At 42.1% G+C, this 24,186-nt stretch overlaps 1 protein-coding gene and 1 long non-coding RNA gene across 3 annotated transcripts in view; one reads left to right on the top strand and one right to left on the bottom strand.

The window, feature by feature from the left end:
* The window catches only part of Cdk17 (cyclin dependent kinase 17), a 79,033-nt gene extending 78,550 nt beyond the window's left edge, over positions 1-483 (bottom strand). For both annotated transcript variants that reach the window (XM_055627828.1, XM_055627827.1), the window contains exon 1: positions 131-483. The gene's annotated coding sequence lies outside the window, so the exon portion shown is untranslated. The remainder of the gene's footprint in view (positions 1-130) is intronic.
* Positions 484-774: 291 nt separating this feature from the next.
* Positions 775-24,186, top strand: part of LOC129691769 (uncharacterized) — a 60,198-nt gene continuing 36,786 nt past the window's right edge. Inside the window, exons 1-3 of the long non-coding RNA XR_008722554.1 lie at positions 775-1,260; positions 7,297-7,390; positions 10,464-10,531. This is a non-coding gene — a long non-coding RNA (uncharacterized LOC129691769). The remainder of the gene's footprint in view (positions 1,261-7,296; positions 7,391-10,463; positions 10,532-24,186) is intronic.

Here is a 24,186-nt window from a genome sequence, read left to right as displayed (position 1 = left end):
CCGCCACCGCGCCGACCGGCTCGGCGCTCCCGCAGCCCGCGCCGCGCGCCGACCCGCGGCCGACGCCGTCCCCGCCCGAGCCGCCGGCTGACAGGCGTCCCGGTCCCGCCCGGCCCCGCCGCCAACTCACCAGCAAGTGCGGCGCCCGCGGGCTCCGGGCGGGCGCGCAGGGCGAGCGGATGCAGGTCCGGCGGCGGCGGCGGACGCGCCGAGGCGTCTCGGGCCTCCCCCGCCCCACTCGCGCCTTCCGTTCCGCGAGGGCCGCCGGCCGCCTCACGCGTGGCCGAGCCCCCCGCTCAACATGGCTCCCGGGCCGCGGAGCCGCGCGGACGGCCCAGTAGTCCCGGCCGCGGAGCCGGGCCGGAGCGAGGCGGCGGGACGCGGGCTGCCGGACCGCGGGGCGCTCGGGGAGACCGCGGCCGCCGCTCTCGTTCGTCTGCGTGCGCCGCGCTTTCTCTCGCTCGGAGGCTGCGGCTTGACGCCTCCGCCTGTTCCCCGGAGCGAGCGAGAGGGTGGGGAGGGGGGGACGGAAAAAAGAAAAAAAAAAACAACAGACTTTTATTGAAACGATCCAACCAGCGGCGGCGGCGAAGAGCGACCGGCTGCGGGAGCTTCCCCACCCCCGCTTGCACGGCTCGCCTGGGGCAGCGCGACCCCTGCCGGCGGCGGCGGGGAGGGGCGGGACCCTGCTCGGGGGCGGGGCCTAGGGCCGGGGCGGGGCCTGAGAGGGGCGGGGCGTTCCCGGGGAACTCGCGCCGCGGGCCTGACTGCAGACACAGTGGTCGAGCGGGAGACCCTCGCTGTGGACCGAAAGCTGCCCTGTACCTGTACCTGTCTACACGGACTCGTGGGAAACGGTCACCGTAAATCAGTCCCTCAGCTGTGCCCTCACAGCGATAAAACTCTGCTTGAAGTATTCCGGTCCCTACTCTACGCCCTGCCCTGGCTTTTGAGAGTTGGTGTCAGACGACCCACACAGAAAAGTCCCGGTCGATTGCTGCAACTTTTCTTCTGTGGCTGGCTGCGTGGTGCTAGTGCCGTAATCATCCACGCACGGTGCTTGGATTTAAGCCGCGCTGTTTTTAAAGCACTCTGCTGGGTGGTCAGAAACGCTGGAGTCCAGCTCGGATGGCAGATTATCAATGGCTACAATAAAACGGAGCCTTATGAGAGGATCGATACGATGTTATAAGAAGAACCAGAAAGGGCTACTGTTGCAGTGAGCTGGGTTCGGTGTCTTGGAAGAGGCGGGCCAAAAAGGTTGGCCTAGTTTCTGCAAATCTTTTTCCTTTCTTCTTTTGCAGTTCAGGAACAGCTAAGCGAGTGTGTTGACTAAAATGGCCCATTTCTTACCACAAGTAGGGATAGAAGCATAAAGTAAAAACAAACTTAGATCCCCAGAGGGAAATAATGAGAGAACTGAAAGAAGACAATGGGGCCCGGATGTGGGCGTCCCTAAACAAGAAAAAGTTAACCATACAAAAGGCCTATAGGGAGAGGGTTGGTTTTTTGTTTTGTTTTTCCGTTCTCAACACTGGGAAGTGCACAATACATTTTAAATCCAATTTCAAATCTCATTATTTCCTAAGGACTTCTGAATAATATCCTTTTTGATTGCTGGGCAAATAGTTTTTCCTTGAAAATGCATCCTGCTACCTTCTTTCTCTTACTTTGTTGGGCAAAGTTGGATATGTTTTCTACAACTACTAAGGTTCATACATGTCAGTCAGATGGGTCTCCAAAATTACCAAAGCCATAGGTAACAATCATTACTCTCTACAAATACTTTGACACTTCCTTACTTTGTAAGAATGAACGTAACTAAAATTCCTCCCTTTAAATATATATGTGTGTGTGTATGTTTGTGTGTGTGCAGATTCAGCCCAGCCCACCTGTGGTGGCACAGGCCTTTAATCCCACTGCTCAGGAGACAGTGGCAGGTGGATCTTTGTGAGCTCCAGGCTAACCTGGTCTACAGAGTGAGTTCCAGGACAGCCTGGGCTACTTACAGAAACCCTCTCTCAAAAAAAACCCAAAACAACAGAAAAAAAAAAAAAAAAGGTATGCACTTTTAAACAGCAGTTAATGATTTTTAACATGTGTCCAAGCAATTTTATAATATGAAAAGAGCTAGCATCATTTTCAGAGTTATTTTGTAAATTAGAGAAAAAAATATTTTTATACATGACCTGCTTTTACACCAAACATTTTCACATGCTTGCCTTATTTTAACATGCAATTTGTGCTTTTTTGTTCTCTTAGTAAATATTCGAAACAGTAAAAAGGAAGTCTACATAATTGCACCCTGAGTTGCAGCATCTGTAATTCTTCCGTCACATCATTGGACTGGAATGAGCCCATTAGAAACAAAAGGTTATTCTGCTAAAGAATATCTTCCCTACCATAACTCTATATTAGGAATTTGATCCTTAGAGTTTAGATGTATTTGGTTGGTCTGTTCTTTCCTTTAAAAAAATTTTTTTTAACTGTACCATTTGGACCAGGTACATTGCTAGCCCTTAAAGATTAACATGGGCCAGTTACCATACTTGACCTTAAAAATGCATAGGTAGAGATACTTTTGCCCTTGTACTCTGTTGGTGAAAAAAAGCAATACACACACAGATTTCTTAGGAAACCAATAGGTTAATGCATAAACAGGAGAGACAAAGAAAATCAAACAGCAATGGTAATAAGTCAAGGAAGGAGGTGACAGGGTACTTCTGGTGTCTAAGATGAAGAAAAAACATAAAGATGAGCAGAGGCTAACTCAGTAAGGCACCAGCTCTTTCCTTGTGTCACTCAGCAAGTGCTTACTGACCTTTTCACTTAGTATGCAATTTTTAGGGATTATCTCTTTCCTTTACCTTGTAAAATAATTTTTATTTGTTTGTTTTGGGGTTTTCTTTTTGTTTTGTTTTCTTTGTTTTGGTGTTTTCTTTGTTTGTTTGTTTTCTTCTTGTTTTTGTTTTTCGAAACACAGCTTCTCTGTCTAGGCCTGGCTGCCCTGGAACTCACTCTGTAGATCAGCCTGGCCTTGGAACTCACAGAGATCCACCTGCCCCTGTCTCCCAAGTCCTGAGATTAAGGCATGTGCCACCATGCCCGGCTTTGTAAAATAATTTTTGTTTGTTTGTTGGAAAGAGTTTCTTTACATAGCCTTTGGCTCTCTTGGAACTCACTCTGTAGACCAGACTGGCCTTAAACTCAGAGATCCACCTGCCTCTGTCTCCTGAGTGCTGGGATCAAAGTACGCACCACCACACCTGGCTGTAAAACAATTTTTAACTTTGAATGTTTTCCAAAATGTAGTTAAATATGTTATGTGATTAAAACAAACACACAAAAAAGAAAGAAAGAAAACAAAACAAAACAAAACAAAAAAACCTAGCACTGCTTGGTGAAGGAGAGGGATTTGGGAAGAATTCCAAGTTCAAATTTTCTTGGGAAATGCCACGTTCCTTCTCTTGTAGAAAGTCACTGCAGATTTATGTACTGAAAGCTGGGAGGGGCTCTGAGACATAGGCCAAGCTCTCCTAACCGCAAAGAGCAGCATCCTTGCGGCAGACATGGAAACTCTGGGGAGAGAGTCAAAAGTCACTGAGCAAAGCGGGCAGAAATGAAACTGTTCTTTAGTTATTGGCAGAATGCTTTGGAAACGCTCGGCTCCTGGCTTCTAGTGTGGCTCCCCGAAAGGCTATATTGAGACTAAGGAGGCATTAAATAAGTTGTTCTTCCTCCTTCCTTTTTTCTTCCCTTATGTACACCAATACTCAGTTTAGAATAAAACAGAGGTGGGCTCTTAATCAGATAAAATATATTGAAAGTTTAGGGTATGGTAGAGCATGCCAGGAAAGTGGAAACAGAAAGACTGGAAGCTCAGGCTCATACTTCATTTTGAACTTGAGGTCACCATGGGCTACAGGAGAACCTGCCTGAAGTAAACACTACAAACAGAAGGATGATGCCAGTTTTAACAAGCTCTTCCCTACTTTTGGGGTGTTTATGTATTTTGTGTGTGTGTGTGTGTATGTGTGCTTGGCCCTGTGGAGGCCAGAGGCCAACAAAAAGGCTCCTCCTCTAACATTCTCCACATTTTTGTTTGTTTTTAGGTCTTGTTGTTGATGATTGGTTGGGGATTTTTGTTGTTTTTGTTTGTTTGATTTGGTTTGGTTTGGTTTTTTACACAGACAGGGGTTCTCTATGTAGCCTTGGCTGTCCTGGACTCATTTTGTAGCCCAGGCTGGCCTCAGACTCACAGAGATCGACCTGCCTCTGCCTCCCTGAGTGCTGGGATTACAGCTATGTGTCACCAAACCCAGCTCACATTTTTATTTGTTTGTTTGTTTTTTAAGATACAGTTTCTCTGCATAGGCCCTGGCTGTCTTGGAACTCGCTTTGTAGAAGAGGCTGGCCTTAAACTCAGAGATCTGCCTGCCTCTGCCTCCCAAGTGCTGGAATTAAATGTCACACCACTATCACCCAGCTCATCAACCTTAGTTTTTTTAGACAGAGGCCCCGTGATTAGCTAGACTGGCTGGTCAGCCTCTGAGAGCCTTAGGTCTCTGACCCTAAGTGCCAGAATTACAGGCTTCAGGATCTGGGGATCTGAACTCCCGGTCCTCAAGCTTTTTGGTGCAAACACTTTAGCCCCGAACCATCTCTCCAGCCCCAAGTTGTCTCTTTTACTAAATATGGTTGAAAAGTAAGAGCTGGGAAGCATCCATTTTCCCTGTTGGGAACATGAAGGATAATGTTGTGATTGGCAATCTTCCCAGGAGAAAATAATCAATGAACATTAATATTGTTTTTTTCTTTTCTTTTCTTTCTTTCTTTCTTTTTTTTTTTTAAATAATGAGATGAAGCAGGGAGCAGTTGTTTGCTTTCATGGTAGTTGATCAAACCATTTGAAATCTTCCAATCTTTGACCATTTGTCAAAAGGTCATGTTTTCAGTAAACTAACTTTCATGCCCAAGCTAACAGTGATCCAGGATCATTTAAAATCAACCAGCTGTGAAGAGGAAGCCAGAGAAAACATTTGGTATTTAGAGAGATTAGAGGAAAAGAAACTCAAGGAGTAGGTGGAAAAGAGAAAGAGAATCAAACCTTATAAAGATATTTTTGGGAATAGCGCCACAAACGTTAAATTTCACGTCTGGGAAAAGGCTAGAAATCACACAAAGCTGAGCAGGTCATGGGTCTAGCCTGGGGCACTACTGCAGCAATTATGCTTTGCAGTTGATTGCATCGGATCAGGCTTTCAGCTTTGCCACCAGGACCAGTCGATAGGTTACCTAACCAAGAGCTTTCCCACATGTAAACCTGAACTCTAATAACATACCCACCAGGTTACAAGGACTAAATAAGATAACGTCATACACTGCGTGAATTGCTCCATCACAAGAACACTGTTACCAAAAGAAGATTTGGGCCAAGGTTTGTCTAAGCCTCAGAGATAACTTAACCAACAGCTCTCAGAATGTCACCTGGTTTCTCTCCTTTCCATTCAGCCTTTGGCAGCCTTGGCTCATTCCCCACTAGGTCAACCAACCAATGGCTGCAATCTGGGTAGCTCTTTACATCTGGCTTCATCTATCAGAGGAAAGGAAAGCAGTACCCAGGAGGACGGACGGTGGCTCAAATTAGCCAGCTTGACTCAGTGGCTGTCGCTGTGGGCCCCTAGAGTCAAGAAAGAATCCAAATTACCTGAATGATGGACATGTAGATAGCAGGAAGAGAGTTTCTCCTCTAAATAAGAAAAGAGAAGGCATTCTGGTAAGTAGGCAAGTGGATACAGCAGCCTCACCCAATTAAAATTTAAACAGCTAGGGATGACCAGCCTGTCCCATCAGCTAGTCCCATGAGGTCAGCCTAGTTCTCAATACATTTGCTCTGGTTCTCATCTGCCCCCCTCCAAACCCGTGTGTGTGCATGTATGTGTGTGTGTGTTGTTTGTTTACTATTTATAGCACTAGGCATGAAACATTGGGCCTTGTATATGCGAGACAGGCACTTTACCATTGAACTACGTTTTTAGGCTCACTTCTCAACTTTTATTTTGAGATGGGGTCTTCCTAAGTTGCCCAGGCTGTCTTTGAACTTGTTACCCTCCCACCTCAACCTCCAAAGCAGTTGAGATCGCAAGCCTGTGCTATCAAACTCTTTCTTTCCAGGTTCACAGGGACCAGGGTCACATGCTCATTATTTCTCCAGCAGTCTGGGTGAGCGTCTCCCAGGGGCTCACAGACCAGAGGTTTGATTGTCAGCCTTTAGTGCTTTGAGGAGACGGTGGAAGCTTCCAGAAGAAGTTTTGAGAACTTCTCCCTCAAAAAAAAAGGAAAAAAAAAGTTTTCTTCTTTCTCCCTTCCCTTCCTAGCCACCATGATGTGGACAGGCCTCTTTGATTTTGTGCTCCCGCCATCGCCATCATATTCCATGTTTCCATGGCCTAAAGCAACAGGGCAAAATACCCAAAGATTAACATGTTTAATACCAAGAGGCAAAATACCCATGGATTAACAGATGTAATATCAAGAGGCAAAAGTAAACCTTTCTTCCTCGTAAGCTGATAACCACAGGAGTTTTCACCACAGTAGTGTAACAGTGACTAACACAATTCCCAACCTAAAGCGAGGAAGTTCCATTCAAGAAATCCCAAGAGTGACTGATAACCAGATTGAGTGGTCATGTGCCATGTTTGAATCAGAAGAGTTCCATCCTAATAGGTAGAATGGAGAAGATGCAGAAGAAGGATAGAAAAAAAAAAGTGCTATTAACCAAAGAGGGAAAAAAGTATAGGGTAGTCAAAGACTACAAGTATCTGCTATCCCCGAGTTTACACCAAGAATATTGTTAAAAACTGAAACTTGGAGAAAGTAATATTGATAAAGAGAGTAGGGTGAAATGCAAAAATAGACAAATGAACGGATCAGATAAAACAACAATAAGAACAAGAATGGGCTTTATCAATACATGCAGCAACTATTGGGTGAAGAAAGGCAAACTATAAGATACAAAGTAGATATATAGATGACAGGTAGGTAGATAGGTCCATAGATGATAGGGGGGTAGATAGATGATAGATAGATAGATAGATAGATAGATAGATAGATAGATAAAATACTGTGTGATTATATTTTATATGTATATGTATATTCATGTGTATGCACGCACATGTGTGAAAGGCTACATGTGCACATGGGTTTAGATACATGTAAAGGCCAAAGAACAATCTTGGGTGTCATTTCTTGGGCTCTGTCTACCACTTGTTTGTTTGTTTGTTTGTTTTGAGACAGGGCTTCTCACTGGCCTGGAAGTCATGAAGGAGGCTAAGCTAGCTGGCCAGCAAGACTCAAAGATCCACTGTCTCTGCTTCCCCAGTGCTGGATGGTAAGTATTCACCTTTTTGTTTGTTTGTTTGTTTGCCTGCTAGGGCTTGAACTCAGGTCCTGAAGGTTTCAAGTCGAGAACTATACTGACTGAGCTTTCTCTCCAGCTCCCACATCATATGATTATGTTTTGTTTTTTTATAAAAGTATATGAAATGCAAAATAGTAGTTTCCTCATCTAGAGAAAGGAAAGATTATAAAAGGGCATGAAGACATCCATAGACATTATAAAACGTCTTGTTCTTTAGCCTTTTAAAAAAATCATTGTGTGGATGTTTAATGGGAAAATTTATCATATGTGACACTTGAGATGTATGCAGTTTATGGGACATGATCATGCCTGAGCAGAACTGTGAAAAAAGAGAAAAGGATAATCAAAAACCACGATCGCCTGACCTGTGTGTACAAGCCTGGGTGTTCTGGCCGCGTTGAAAAGGAAAGCTTCCTTGGATGGTTTCTAAGCTTGGGGTCAAAGGAGAGGCTATTAACAGCTACACGCATGGCCTGCACTCTTGTGACAGATATCTCTCCATAGTGCAAATGAGTGCAGCAGCGGTCAATTGTGAGCCCGGCACGTGTGAAAACTACTTAACCCTATATAAAACATTGCCCTCGGCTAGAATTCAGCAACGGTTAGCCACTTCTCCTGAAAGCTCCTCAGTGTGGAAATCACCCAAACAGCTTGAAATAACATTCACTCCATGTGTTTATGCAATATAAATAGTTCCACTTCTCATAGTGTGACCTGAAGTATGTATGATCTGTGCAACTCATGGGGTATCCCCTGAGAGTCCAGAGGGAGTTGTCATTGGGTAGGCTACCCTGTTTCTTGGAGACACCCTGATACCCAATGCTATTAGGCCAATTACAATTAGAACTTTTTTTTTATTTTTAGAACTCATAAAATCACCTATCTTCCAGTTCTGGTTTGATTGGAAGGCATCAGGCATACTAAATAATTCACTATTACCTCTCATACACCTGGACTTACCAAGACATCTTATAAAGTCTCTTTTGTTGTTGTTGTTTGAAATACTGTTTAAAGATAATGGCTTTCTGGTGATTAAAAAGTAAAACAGTGTAGTCTATCTGAAAATACTTTGTGTGTGAATGATCCACGTTGTTGTAAGCAGCGCCATTGTTGCATTGTTATGGTCCCCGGGCGTCCCTCAATGCATCCTGCTTTCTTCCTTTTTGATTTTCTATTTACTTCCAGGCAGGATGTGGTAAATACACCAGGGTATTGTTTTTTGTTTGTTTGTTTGTTTGTTTGTTTTCATTTTCACAAATATTCACAAAGGTTTTAGCATGATGTGATAGAAATTTCTACAGGATTTCTACAAGCCTTGGTTTTAGGGCTTGGCTCCACTGTCTGTTGTGTGCCACTGAGGGAGGTTGCCATCTTCAGCTTTCATCTCTTACTACACAAAACGGGCATATAAGGCCTCTCAACAAGATGCTAAATATAAAGGTGCTTAACACAGTATTTGGCACTCAGCAAGCAATGAATAAACGTTAGTGTCCTCCCTTCCACTCCTGCACATCGCGACTATAAAAGTCATGGAAAAACACTTTGATGAAAATGCATCGAGGAAGGCAGAGACCTAAGTTTACAGTACTCCAGAGAAATAATCTGTCTTCTGCGGAGAAGTGCTATAATATTTAACAGAAAAGAAACGGAGAAGAATAAACATTTCCTTGGATGATTAGCAGTTCTATTCAGACAGAATACACAGATATTTATATTTTCGCGTATTATCCATCATAATGTTAGCATTAAATTTCAGGGTGTGAAGGATCTGTGATAACTAATATAAATAAAGGAAAAACATCCAGTTGTGATCTGTGCAGATTTTGTTGTCAGGAGACTGAATCATATTAACACCTTTTACCTGCTTTCTATACACTGTATTCTCAAGAAAAATAATACATCTTTATTTTTAGCAGAAATACTCACGCAATCTTTGGTTTAGGATCTGTTCTAGTTCCCCAATGTAGTTTTGTTTTGTTTTGATTTGGTTTTGGTTTTTTGAGACAGGGTTTCTCTGTGTAGCCTTGACTGTCCTGGACTTGCTTTGTAGACTAGGCTGGCCTCGAACTCATAGAGATCCGCCTGCCTCTGCCTCCAAGTGCTGAGATTAAAGGTGTGTGCCACAGCACTCTGCTACATTCAAGTCTTTCTTGAATGACTTTTTGTTCAACATACTGGGAATGGTAAGTGAAAAATGGGAAGAGTCTTAGACAGTATCAGTGCTCAAGGATTTAGAGTATATCAAGAAAGAAGGCCCAGCCATAGTTCAGAGAAAATCAAGACCTTAAGGTGAAAGTTTGTCTGCACTATTGGAACCAGGGAGGACAACTTCAAGCTGGCAGAGATGGTGCAAGAGAAAATCAAAGCCTCCCTCATTGTTGACTCAAAGAATATAGCATAGTGTAATGGAGAATGCATAAGTAGCGTAAGTGATCATCTCTGGCTTCACAACATGCAATACATGGACTTCGACCAAATATCCTAGCACTCACTAAACAGAACTTGAAAGGCAGGCTATTTATATTCTTTCTATCTCTTTGGATGCATTTGTTTCAGAAGCCAATTTTTTAAAATAGTTATTCAGTTGTTAAATATTTCAATTTTTTAAAAAAACAGCAAATGAATCATATGTGAAGTGAAAGGCAGTCCCTCTCTTCTGATAAACAGAAGATGAAAAATGAGGTGTAATCAACTGGGACTCTCCATGGCACCTCTAAATCCTTTGCCAAATTGTGCATGGGGTGTGTCTTTTTTTATGAGTCTTGGCTACTTAGCAGTACTTTGAAAACTGCAGTTTTAAAAGAGCTACTTGGCTATTGCCTACACTGTTTAAAAAATCACGTAATAACTATAGAGTTATATAGAATTTTGGTCAAGTGTTTATATTTAATAAGATTAATTTTTTATTATTGTTAAGCATTCTATTTCATAGAAGAGCTATCTCCATGAATTCCTAACAGTATATCTTAAAGCAATCTTCAAAAGTAAACTTAGTTTTGTTTATAAGGCTATTAATGTGACATCTCTATTCCAATTTCTGCAGGAGAGTTCCCAGCCTTCTTCCAAAAGCCTCGATCTCATCCGTTGACGGTCCAGGTTTCGCTCACCGGGGTAAGACTAGCTTTCCTTGTGCATCTGACTCGTGCCTTCTGCTGTTTTAAAACTGGGCATCTCAGCTCTTTCTGTAGGTCAAATACTTCTAATTCAGATTTAGGCAAGTCTGAAGGGCTCGCACAGGAGACATGGAGCCAACAAAATACAAAGACTCAAACTGTGCCATCATTTAGCCTGAGGGGGCGTGATCCGTTTTACTCAAAAAGGCAATGAATAGAGAAGGAGTTGGAGGAAGGTTGAAAGTCAACTTTGAAAGAACAGTAAAGGAGGAATGACAAACAAAAAAGAGAGACAGAGATTCTAATAAACGTTTTAATTTTTCTTTTACGTTATGACTAATTTTGATTAATTTTTTTTTCCTTTTGCCTCCTTTTTGGTAAAGGCGTTTAAAACGATGATACAAAAGTTTCTAAAAAGAAATTAAGTAAAACCACCCATAACGCCTCAAACTCCAGCACAGTAGCTTACTGTGTTCCAGTATTTCTTTCTAGCTGTATTTACTTATTTTTTGTTGTTGTTGTTGTTTTACTTTATTGTATTTTATGGGTGCAGTCTTATTTTTGTACCCCAAGGTGGCCTCAAACTCTCTATGTGAGGAAGCATGACCCTGAGCTTTGGATCCTCTTGCTTCTGCCTCAAGCCTGTTGGGATTACAGGTGTGTGTCACCATGCCCAACCCTCTCATGTAAACACATTTTAAGAGTATTCAAGTAGATTTATATCACCATCTTTACCGATCAAAAGCATTTATTCACTTTCTTTTTTATTTCTATTTATTTCTTTTTAGTTTTTTTAGAGACAGGCTTTCTTTGTTTAACAAGAACCCTGGCTGTCCTAGATTCTCTTTGTAGACCAGGCTGGCCTCAAACTCAGAAAGATACACCTGTTTCTGCTTCCCGGAGTGCTGGTATTACAGGCGTGTGCCACCAAGCCTGGCTCATTTATTCACTTTCTAAGAGTCTTGACGATCATCCTAAAAGTCTGTAACCCGTTTCAAGGGCCTCTTCCACATCTCTCTGAAGTTTCCCCTAAAGTATGCTGGGTGGTTGCTAGGGGACGGTTTATCACATGCTTGGGTTCCTGCCCAGTCGCACAGTTCATTTGATTCCTTTTCTCCGTTGCTAGATTCCAGGATGTTGACAAGCAAGTAATACTTGAGGAAATCAACTTATGAAAGGGGAAGGTTTGCGTTGGCGTACAGTGGTTCAGTTCACGAGAGATTGCTTCTGTTGCTTTAGAGCTTTGTTGGAGGCAGTACACCTCGCTGGGTGCCCGTTCAGGAGGAAACCATTTACCTCCTGGCCATGAAAGGAAGAAGAGACAGGGAGGAACCTCACCAAAGCTGTTGAGAGCATGGCCCCTGGGACCGCTATGCCTCAGCTACTAATAGCATGGGTTGTGGTGGGGGGAAGAGAGCTGGGGGTTCCTTTACCACATTGCACAGGCCTTTGAAACACATGGGAGATCTAAACTAAACTACAGCCTTGCATCTGCTCTGGCTGCTGCAGCCTCTACAGTCATTTCCGCTAGAAACCACGAACTTCCTGTGGGAGGGGATTTCTGTTTTCCTCTACATTCTCAAACCATCCACGTTGATTTTACCCACTAATCTAGCATTGCTTGAAGGAGTCCAGCTGCTCTTTTCAGTCTTCTTTTTTTTTTTTTGGTGAGGCAAGGTTTCTCTGTGTAGCCTTGGCTGACCTGGACTTGCTTTGTAGACCAGGCTCACACCGATCCACCTGCCTCTGCCTCCTGAGTGCAGGGATTAAAGAAGTATGCCCCACGTCTGGCTGGAGTCCATCCGTTCTTATACCAATAGCACACTTAGTTCAAACAACTCACTCTGTCTTCAAGATGGCAGACAGGAACTAGTCGTTAACAGTCAAAATCTCAATTCAACTGTTTGCTGTTTTATCAGTTCAAGAAAAATAAAAACTCACTCTGTCTTCAAGATGGCGGACAGGAACTAGTCGTTAACAGTCAAAAATCTCAATTCAACTGTTTGCTGTTTTATCAGTTCAAGAAAAATAAAAATCTAAAAACTTCAAATATTTCAAAATGAAAAGGCTAAGGATTTAGATGCTCCACCCCTCACCTTTAAGAAAGAGAGTCTGTTTCAGCATATGCTTACAAGAATTTATCAACTCTAGTATAAGGCATTATGCAGAGTTCAGACAATGACAAAAATGGCACAGTAGGAAAAGCCAGGGCTTTAGTCTTAGAGAATAGTGACATGCCCAGGTGAAGGCAACTGTTATTTATTTAAGATGCTTAAACCTGCTTATGGATTTGAAACTGGGACATCTGTCATCAAAGAAGAAAAACAAGCAGGATCAAGATGCCATAGGTGGCTGAAAGGTGGATGATACTCTAAGCAATTGGCAACCAGCATGGGTCCTAATAGGCAGGGAATCAAACTGAGGAGAATTTGATAGCTATACATTCGGAACAGAAGACGTTGGTATTCACAGAAATTTGATGATCAATTGGTTGATCAAATTTGACATTCATTTATTTTGATCTCATTGAAAATAGATTAGTTTCACATAGAAAAAAATTTAGGCTCCTTATTCTAACTTACACAAATGAAGCAATTGGAAAAGAATACAGATGTATAAATATGAAAGAAAAATCCAACTTCTTTTCTTAAGATGACTTTCAATATCAATACTACCGTTGTTTGACGTAAGAAGAAATTATGGTCTGTTCTTGGATGGTAATATAGTGGTCATTTGTTTTAGAACACAATTTTTAAAATGATACTCTATTAGTCTTTTTGGCCTGGAACTCCCTTTGTAGACCAAGATGGCCTTGAACATACAGAGTTCTGCTTTCCTCTACCTCCCAAGTTCTGGGATCAAAGGTAAATGCCACCAAGTCTGGAATCTACCAATTTTAATAACAGCAAAAAGGATAGGCTGGGTCCACACACAACAGAGTTCTCTTGAACTCTCATTTCACTAAGAAAATCCTTTCAGTGAGTGCAGTGCTTCTTTTCTTCTATCTTCAAGTCCGTAAACTCAGCCATCTTTGCCATGTCTGCAGCATCAGGAGAAAGCTATGATGCAGAGTCCAGTTTTGAGGCCTACCTCTTTAGCTTTCAGAGGCGTGCTACCTGTTTCCAATGTCTATTGGCTTCCGTCTCTTGAAAAGTGGACATATTTCATTGCTCTTCCGTGGAACCAGTCACTCTCCTGCAGTGTGAGAATAGGTTTTTGGTCCTCAGTATTTTCTTATCAATCTTTTGGTGGCAACTTTGCCAAAAGCACTCCTGGCTTTTTCCTTCCTTCATTTTTTTTCTCTCTCTCTGTCGCTGTTTCTCAGTCTTTGTCTCTGTCTCTGTCTCTCTCTCTCTGTTTCCCAAAATAGCAACTCAAGCTGAACCTTACTCATGTGACTTGACAAATCAAACTTACAAACCACCTTCTCCCTGAAGAATTCTTCAAGGTGTGAATGAATTCCCATGGAGAATTCTACATGTTGAAGGTTGTCTCTTTCAAGGCCAGTGAGTCCAAGTCTAGGGTCTAAAGAAATCGATGGCTGTGATTTCTGCCGATCTAGGCAGACTCAGTCCGGGACTGTTGGCAGGGACATCAGGCACCGTGTAAGGTGCTGTGTGAGCCGTGACTCAGAGGGGCTGAGCTGCTTTCTTCATCAAAGCAGAAAAACCAGGTGTGTTGCCAAATGCTGCACAAGTGCTATATGCGCCAAGTTCTGTTTGCAGCTGGGTTTTTTTATTGTGAAAATGTAACTCCTCCCCATTTCAAATAACTAGGGCATTCGGAGTGTCCAACACACACACACATAGGCACACACACAAGTACTTTAAAATAACTTATCTCTATGTAGTTCTGGACTTGAATTAACTTTGTATCCAAGTCTAGTATTGACCTTGTAATTTTCCTGCCTCAGCCTTTGAATTCCAACACTATAGCTGTGTATCATGAAACCCAAACAACAAAAAAAATTCGATTTGTTACTGTTTTTTTTTTCCTTAATGTTATCTTTGGCATAAAAATGGGCCACATATTAAAATGAAACAGAATATTGGAAATAATAAAGAAGTAGAAGTCAAAAAGATTATGTGCCATTTGGATGTGTGAAGATAGATAGATAGATAGATAGATAGATAGATAGATAGATAGATCCTTAAAATGGTTATATTAGCTATTAATATAACTAAGTGGACTGGCATTTACATAAATTACCCTAATTATTATTTTTTTGTTTGTTTTTTGAGACAGGGTTTCTCTGTGTAGCCTTGGTTGTTCTGGACTCCCTTTGTAGACCAGGCTGGTCTCAAACTCACAGAGATCTTCCTGCTTCCTCCTCCTGAGTGCTGGGATTGCCGACCTGAGCCAAGATACCTGCCTTCCATTTACTCTTCCTAACAGCCCTGTGACAGGGGTGATAAATTTAAGGCTCAGAAAGACTCAGCCTCTAGCTCAGTGCTATACAAATGGCAACTGTTCTGAAGCACAAGTCTTTGACTGCAGAGCTTGGGCTCTTAATTATCACAATACATGAAAGAATCAGAGATGTGGGTGAGAAGCTAAGAATAAGAAGAGAAAACATGAGTCTCAAAGGGCAAATATAGAATACTGGGAGTAGTAGAATTAATTGAAAGAGAAACGAATAGAAGTATTTTGGGGGAAGGTGCCACATTTCAAAAGAATCTTGTCCCCTTAACTCTAAATCTATATCCCTCCAAATCTTATGATGTGACTTTGGGCTCTGCCTTCAGGATGCTTAGCAGGAATGGTTGTCCCCATTTGCAGTCCAAGCCTTTAAAACTTTGCATTATAAATAGATGATTTTTTTTTTTTTTTTAATGTTCAACAGGCCCTTAGGAACTTGATAGGTTTGAGACATCTTTTTTTTTTTTTTTTCTAAGAGTCTATCACACCTCCTTTTCTGAATTCCTAGTTTCATTCATCTCCGAATCCTCCCAGCCCAGCATGATGCCTGGCAGTTTTGGGGTACCTGGTAAAGTACCTGGTAAGGTGTCTTGTTGACTGCTAGAATAAGGAGAGATTGTGAGGCACTCAATCAATTGCAGTGTAAACATTCAGTAGGTTTGAGCCGTCCAGCAATTTGTGGCACGAGTAATGTTTAAATCAATCCAATCCCACCAGGGACTGTTCTCCATCCCATCAACAGCACAGTGGGACTGAGGGCATGGGCAGCCTGCACTTCCTATGTAGCAAACCTGTGTTCGGATGGGCACATGCCTGAAGCATGTGGCATTCAGTGATGCTGACTCACCCCTCTTTCTGCTGTTCCCTATGTTGCTGTAGTCTTACAACGGGCCGGGCGTCATTTCCTTATCTCCAGAAAGCATATTTTTCCTGCTGCTCTTGATCTTACTAAATGTTACACATCTGACTCTTGACTGCTTTGATAATGTGCTACAGCCCACTTCTACATTTTATATTACTCCTTTTATGGAATGAAAGAGAGAAATTTTCTTATCAGTTGCAAAAAACTCCTTCCCCTGTCCAAGCTCCCAGTAACACCACCAGGTAATCTCAGTGACAGATAAGAAAAGTACAGCCCACCGTGCTGCATTCTAGCCCTGCCTGAATTGCCCTTTGATAATCTGGTTTTTGTCATTTTACCAGTCCTGAGTTGGTTTGGTAAGGCGACTCTGTTTTCTTGGAGGAAGGGGGAGGAGGGAGAGTGGGGGGAGGAGGGGACCTGTTCTTACAGCAAATGAAAAGCTATTGCTTTTTCTAAATGAGTGTGAACACTTTGGGAGGATTTCCTGCTGTGGTTTTGTGTGTTCCTGAAACGGGTTCTCCCACTGAGCTTGCTTGCCTCTGGCTTTGGGGAAGGAAGATAAGTACCACTGGATCTCCCCACACCCCAGACACAGGTTCTCAATATATTAATAGCCATGCTTTCTAACCAGTGTCAGGACAAAATCCTGAGTGGGGGAAAAAAGAGAGCCTTGAATACAGCCCTCAAAGATAGCATTTGCCTTGGGAATAAACTTTAATAATTTCCTTCTCTGTACAAATCTTCTCTATAAAAATGTAAAGCCAATCTTGGCTGACAGGCAATGCAGAGCTATTTAAGTGTTAAACCACATGAAATTCTTCCGATGAGCATGGCTCTGGATGTCAGAGACAGCCAGGAATTCATGATCTACTTCCCATTTGGGAGCCAATCTTATATTAAAACATGACATATATTACCTAAGGAATTCGACTGCAATGCAGCCAGGAACTCTCTCGCTCTCTTTGAAACCTACTGCAATGGTCTGACCCACAATTTCCACTTGAATATCTGAGGCTTTTTTTTTAATCCAATCCTGTGTTCAGATGAAATTTTAAAATAAAATTACTCAGATTTTAGCTTTAATTATGCACTAAAACAAACACTCTATCACTTAGTTCTACCCATCTATTTTGAGGACTCAAAGGACTGAGTTTCATAATGACTGCCAATCAGAATGTGGCATGAGGTCATTAACAATGACTGTATTTCATATAAAAAGGCATATGTACATGAAGTGTAAGTACATACTTTTCCTCTTTTTCTGATTTTTAAAATGTAATTTTATTATTTTTAATTTTTAAAGTAAATATTTTTAATAAAATTTGTTTATTTTTTATTTACATTGGTGTTTTGCTTGTAAGTGTCTTCTGAGGGTGTCAAATCCCCTGAAACTGGAGTTACAGTAGGTGTCATGTGGGTGCTGGGAATTGAACTCAGGTCCTCTAGGAAGAACAGCCAGTGCTCTTAACCCCTGAGCTATCATCTCTCCAGCCCTTTATTATTTATTTTAAGACAGGTTCTGTCTGTATGGCTCTGGCTGTCCTTGAACTCACTGTGTAGATCAGGTTGGCCTCAACTTCACAGAGATCTACTTGCTTCTGCCTCCTGAGTGCTGTCCACCAGGCTCAGCTGACATTGTTTTAAAGGCAAACACTTCGGGAGGCTAGAGAGATGGCTCAGCGAATAGTGAGTGTAAATTCCGGTGTTGGGGCAGGCATGGCACCTGCCTATAAGCCCTGTACTTGGGAAACAGAAACATGAGATTACCAAGGCAAGCTGGCTAGCTACACAAATGGGAAAATTCTGGAGAGAAAGACAGAGAGACAGAGAGGGATTTTCCACATCAATATACAAGGTGAAAAGTAATCAAGAAAGGTACCACGTCAACCTATGGTCTTCACATACACATGCAAGCATACACATGTGCATTTGCATACATGGGGAACATACATCTATACAAGTATGCCTACCTCACCTATATACACAGCCAAAACATTAGAAAAGAGGCACTACCTTATGTCTTCAGACATTAACATATAGCATAGTGGAGAAGTTAGAACGTCTAGGTTCCATCCTAGCTCTGGTACTCACACTGTTTGTTTGATTGTTTTTTCAAGATATGGTTTCTCTGTGTAGGCATGGCTATCCTGGACTCACTTTGTAGACCAGGCTGCCTTTGAACTCACGGAGATCCACCTGCCTCTGCCTTCCTAGTGCTGGGATTACAGGTGTGCACCACCATGCCTAGCTTGGCGCTCACTCTTACACATTGCTGACAGTAGTGTTTAGCATTACTCTAGAACTTGGACCTTTTTCATCGCTCCAATTCAGAATTGCTGTGAAGATTAAGTAAGAAAACACATGTAAAGCTTTGCACAAAGCCTCAAGACATTGATATTAACCATCATAAAAAGAAAAATAAGGATATAATAAAAAGAAAAACACAGGTATTGCTACCATATGGTTAAACATGTGGCTGCCACGGTTCACACTGGATTCTTGAACTGACCTCAAGTTCTCTAACCCTCAAGCAGCAAAGTGAAACACAAGGCATCACATGAGTCTTGGGTTCCGATGGGAAGTAGCTAACCAGTTCAGGAGCACAAGCTGTGTGAGTTCCAAACCCCAAAGGAACCTGTGGGGAGTACATTAGGTCATGCCCTAACTCTCAGTATCATTTTATAGCACATTCAGAATAAGTATGGCTGATACAGTAGCTCTGGTGAGAAACTCAAGCCGTCCAATTTAGATGTAATCCATTCAAAATCATGTAGCAGACTAATAAGTATGGCCCCAATATGCAGTCTTATAAAATTAATACCATATATGTATGTATAAAGCACACTTGAAGGGTACTGTCATGTGTATCGTAAAAGAAAACATGGATGATTTAGACTTGGTCTCTGTCCTCAAGGTGATGCTGATCAGTACTACTGTGTAGAACAGGACAGGAGAGTGTCAGGGCATCTTAGTAAAGCCAATTTTATTAACCCTCAGGGAAGATATAAAACGCTCTGAAATGACAGAGGAAGGAAGGGTCTGTTCTTACACACAACACATTCATGCTGCCTCAGGACATCTCCACAGACTGCTTCCTGTGCTTGGGCTATCTAAGTCCTCCCCTTTCTGTAGGTCTGAGCATCTGTTTGCCTGCTGGTGGAGTTCTTTCGTGGCTTGCATCATGGAGCAGATGGCTCTCTATCACTCTCTGTCTCAGCACCTTGTTTGTTTCCTCTACCATGGTCCGATTATCTTATTTCTTCACCGTAGACTTGTTTTGTCTGTCTCTCCATGTAAAACCTAAGCTACACAGAGGCCAGACTATCTTAGGTGTATCTTTCCAATGCCATTTATCCTTGATGCCTACAACAATGCCTGGCACACAGTAGGCTTTCAATAAGTATCTGTGGAACGAACCAATGAGCAACTACAAGATCACATTGGGTTGGGATGATCAACCGGAGAACATAAGAGGCAAGAAACTTTAAAGAACTCAATAGAGTGCAGAGAGAGGAGCAGACAGAAGGAAGGGCTAGAGGCACTGAGCACATTTTAATGTACCATGTCTCTTCAGCCTGAGCTCTGCCTTTCCATTTTGACAGTAAATTGATATAACTGTATACATCTGTAATTGGGTAAATAATGCACAGCGATGGTCGCCCTTTTCTCCCATGGAATGTCCTTTAGTTGATTGTGTGTCTTCTAATCATCAGTTAAAATATAGAAATGGGAAAATAAGCTAAATTGATTTTTAAAAAAGATTTATTTTTAATTGCTGAGTAATATTCCATTGTGTAAATGTACCACAATTTCTGTATCTGTCCCTCCACTGAGGGACATCTGGGTTGTTTCCAGATTCTGGCTACTACAAATAAAGCTCCTATGAACATGGTTAAGGAAATGTCCTTGTTGTGTACTTGAGCATATTTTGGATATATGCCTAGGAGTGGATCTTGAGGTAGCACTTTTCCTAATTGTCTGAGAAAGCGCCAGATTGATTTCTAAAGTGTACAAGTTTACATTCCCACCAGCAATGGAAGAGGCTTCCCCTTTCTCAACATCCTCTTTAGCATGTGTTGTCATTTGAGTTTTTTTTTATTTTAGCCATTCTAATGGGTGTAAGGTGAAATCTCAAAAAGATCATTTTGATTTGCATCTCCCTGATGAGTAAGGATGTTGAACATTTCTTTACGTGTTTCTCTGCCATTCGGTATTTCTTCCTTCCTCATGGAGCTTTTCAGTTTCATGAGGTCCCATTTATTGATTGTTGCTCTTAAAGCCTGTGCTGTTGGTCTTCTGTTCAGGAAGTTGTCTCCTGTGCCAATGAGTTTTAGGCTCTTCCCCACTTTTTCTTCTAACAGGTTTAGTGTGTCTGGTTTTATATTGAGGTCTTTGATTCACTTGGACTTTAGTTTTGTGCAGGGTGATAAGTATGGATCTATTTCCATTTTTCTACATGTAGATATCCAGGTAGACCAATACCATTTGTTGAAGATGCTATCTTTTTTCCATTGTATGGTTTTGGCATCTTTGTCAAAAATCAGGTGTCCATAAGTGTGTCAGTTTATTTCTGGGTTTATTCAATTCCATTGATCCACCAGCCTATTTCTATGCCAGTACCATGCAGTTTTTATACAAGGAAATCACGAAACTTGTAGGCAAATGGTGGAAAATAGAAAAGATCATCTTGAGTGTGGTATCCCAGAAGCAGAAAGACACACATGATATATACTCACTTATAAGTTGATATCAGACATATAATATAGGATAATCATACTAAAATCTGTATACCTAAAGAAGTTGAGCAAGAAGGCGGATCCTGGGTAAGATGCTCAGTCTTCATTTAGGAAGGCGTATGGGATAGACATTGGAAGAAGGTGAAAACAAGGAACAAGACAGGAGCATTCCACAGTGGGCCTCTGAAAGACTCTACCCAGCAGGGTATTAAAGTGGATGCTGAGAGTCATAGCCAAACTTTGGGCAGAGTGCAGGGAATCTTATGAAAGAATGGGAGATAGAAAGACCTGGAAGTGTCCGGAGCTCCACAAGGAGAACAACAGAACCAAAAAATCTGGACCTAGGGACCTTTTCTGAGACTGATACTCCAACCAAGGACCATACATGGAGATAATCTAGAACCTCTGCTCAGAGGTAGCCCATGGCAGCTCAATGTCCAAGTGGGTACCCTAGTAAGGAAAACAGGGACTGTCTCTGACATGAACTCAGTGGCTGGCTCTTTGATCACCTCTCCCTGAGTGGGGAGCAGCCTTACCAGGCCACAGAAGAAGACTATGAATGACAGTCCTGATGAGATCCGATAGGCTAGGATCAGATGGAAGGGGAAGAGGTCCTCCACTATCAGTGGACTGGGGAAGGGGCATGAGGGAGGGAGGGCAGGATTTGGAAGGGGCAAGGATGGGGCTATAGCTAGGATACAAAGTGAATAAGTTGTAGTAAATAAAAAGTTTAATAAAAAAGAAAAAGGAGAAAAGAAAAATCCATGTTTAATAAAAGGAGAAAAGAGCATTGATTAAAAAAATATTTATTTTGGATTTTATGTGTATGAATGTTTTGATTGCATGTGTGTTGTGTACCACATCTGTGCTCAGTGCCAATGGAGGCCAGAAAGGGATATCAGATCCCCTGGAATTGGAGTTATAGATTGTTGTAAGCCATTTGGGCAGCAGCAGAGGGCGGTTATTGGAAACAAAACCCAGTCCTCTGCAATAGCATCTACTACTCTTAACCGCTGAGCCATCTTGCCAGCCAGGGTAACCCACTTATAGCGGAACATAGACTACGTACACGAGCTGAGCAAGTGAGTGCTGCAAAGTTCTGTTGTGACAGTTATGCCTTGAGCATGTACAACTTCTGTAACATTGCCAGGGTGGTGAATGTATGCCCACTGTACCTAATTTAATCAGCAGTGGTTTGAGAGTTTCGACTGAAATAGACTGATGTACTCATTCCCCAAAGACTTGTAAATAATTCTATAGAGACTGATACTTTTTCTTGGCCATTCTTTCTTTTTTCTTTTCTTTTTTTTTTACACTCCAAGTCATAAACTTCCATGTTCAAGGCTTGATAAACACTGTCTCGTTGGATTATGAGGCAGGCTGTATCTTCAGCAATGATTACAATAGTTGCTGTGCTACAATGGCTCTATCAAGTTTATGAAATAGGAAAATAGATACAGAATGTTAAGCTCATAATAACTGTCAAATGAATTAAAAGTGACTATTCTTTAAATGCAATTTAGTGGTTATGGAGATGAAAGCACTGGTAAGAAGTTTTTGAAGTCAAATGGAGTTAATCTGGGGAGAAGGCCCTGGGAAGAAGAGCATTCATTAATTGGAAGCAGGGGAAAGATTTTGGCCAGCAGAGTGAAGGCTTATTCACACAATACTTGAGGATTCAAGACATTGAAGTTCTGTTCAGCCTCAGTTAGAAAAAATGATGAAATAAGGTGTGTAGCCAAAGGGAGAACGAAATGAATCAGTGAGGGCAGAGACAGAAGGAAGAGGTTAATCATGGGAGCTGAGCAGAGCTTGAATCAGCCATGACTCACTCTCACTGAAAGTAAGTTATAAGCCAGAAAGTATGCATGGGTCCTTACATGTGACTGATGGTGTCATCTGGAATGTAGGCAGATCTTTCTCACTCTTGTCACCAGCAGCCTGTATGACACTAAAAACAAGGATATTTCCACTCCTGTACCTGAACTTTCACCAGCATCGGGCCCAATTGATCTGTCCTTAGTCAACAATATCTGTGGTAAAATATACTAGTACAACGTTTGCCACCTCAACCACCTTTTGAGTGTACACTTCAGTGGCACTAAGACCATTCATGTTGCTATGCCTCCAACCACTACCTGTTCACAGCAAAACTGAAACCCTTCACACCTACTCAACACTGACTTCCGATTTAGCTCCTTGTCACCCAACCCTGGGGAGCACAACCCTGCTGTCTCCATGGGTTTGGTGGTTCTATGTAATTTATGTAAACAAATCATCTAATACTCATTCTTGTATGATTGACTTACGTGGCTTATTGTGATGTCCTCAATAATTACATGTTTCGTAGTGTATATTAGGACTTTCTACCCTTTTAAGGTTGGAAAATCTGCCATTGTTTCTTATGTCACATTTTAATTATTATCTGGTTTTTGAAACTCTCCCTTCCCTTGGCTTCCACAGCAGCACTTTTGCCCTGTTTTTCTTTTTGCCTCCTTGATATCTGTCTCTCTGTTTTTCACCCAATACTACTTGACCATTTGTTTTTAGAGTTCCCTAATACTTACACCAGGCCTGCATCTCCTTTTTCTTTCCCCTTTCCATAGACAACCTCACAGAGAACCATGGGCTCCCTTCCAGTTTGCTTGTCAGTGTTCCCCTGTGTGCAGTTTCAAGTGAAGCAGACCATATGGAATGGTAGGAAGTGAATAACCCTCCCCACCAGCAGTAGGATGAGTAAAATCAGTGCTGAAGAACAAAGGAGTGGTGGATGTCTCAGCCAGCTTGCTCTCGCATCTGGATCAGGGGCTAAACATCACTGAAAGGCCTTCAGCCAAAATAAAACTCGAGAACCTGCTTCTTCCTATGACTTCAGAGAAAGGAATGGCACAGGAGTCAGCTACCGGGAGACAAGTTGCCACAGGGCAACTGTTTTCAGACTGTCTTGTATAAGGAAAGATGGACACCATCGATACCTTTTCTCTATAGATGCAGCATGTAGTCTTTTTTTTTTAAATGCTTAAAACAACATACCTTCTGACAACGAAACAAAAGACTTGCCCATTGAGATGCTCTTCTACCAACTCCCTCTTTTCTCTTATTTTATCCCACTCTAGGGCTGAAATCTGAGCAAACTTTAGAGAGAAATGAGGAGGACAGACAAATTGATGACCAGCTCTGTGCCTTCTCCTTTTCCTCTTTAATACTGATAGTTTTGGATTACCAACTCCACACTCAGCTTCTTCCATCCTTCAGAACCAGTCTCATTATATCCCTTCACAATTATCATCGAAAGACTTCCAAAGCTTAAAGCATGCAAGAAATGAACTTGTGTTTTCTTTTAGATGGAGCCTTGAAATTGCAAATCATGTGTGACAAGTCAAATTGTATAAGCAACAAATTCAGAATATCAATAATGGTTGGATTAAATGCCAGTCAATATCAGGCAGTGGGTGTAGTGCGTGAGTTTATAATCCCAGCACCTGGACCACAAAAGCAAGTGAATCTCTGTGTGTTCCAGGCCAGCCTGGTCTACAAAGCTAGTTCCAGGTCTGTCAGGGATACAGAAAGAAACCACCTCTGGAAAAACCAACCAACCAACCAACCAACCAACCAACCAACCAACCAACCAACCAA

The sequence above is a fragment of the Psammomys obesus genome, unplaced genomic scaffold, assembly GCF_907164565.1.
Source record: "Psammomys obesus unplaced genomic scaffold, mPsaObe1.curated_primary_1811, whole genome shotgun sequence".
NCBI classification, from domain to species: Eukaryota; Metazoa; Chordata; class Mammalia; order Rodentia; family Muridae; genus Psammomys; species Psammomys obesus.
The sequence above is the reverse complement of the archived record's forward strand: the minus strand, read 5'-3'. Positions and strand labels throughout refer to the sequence as shown.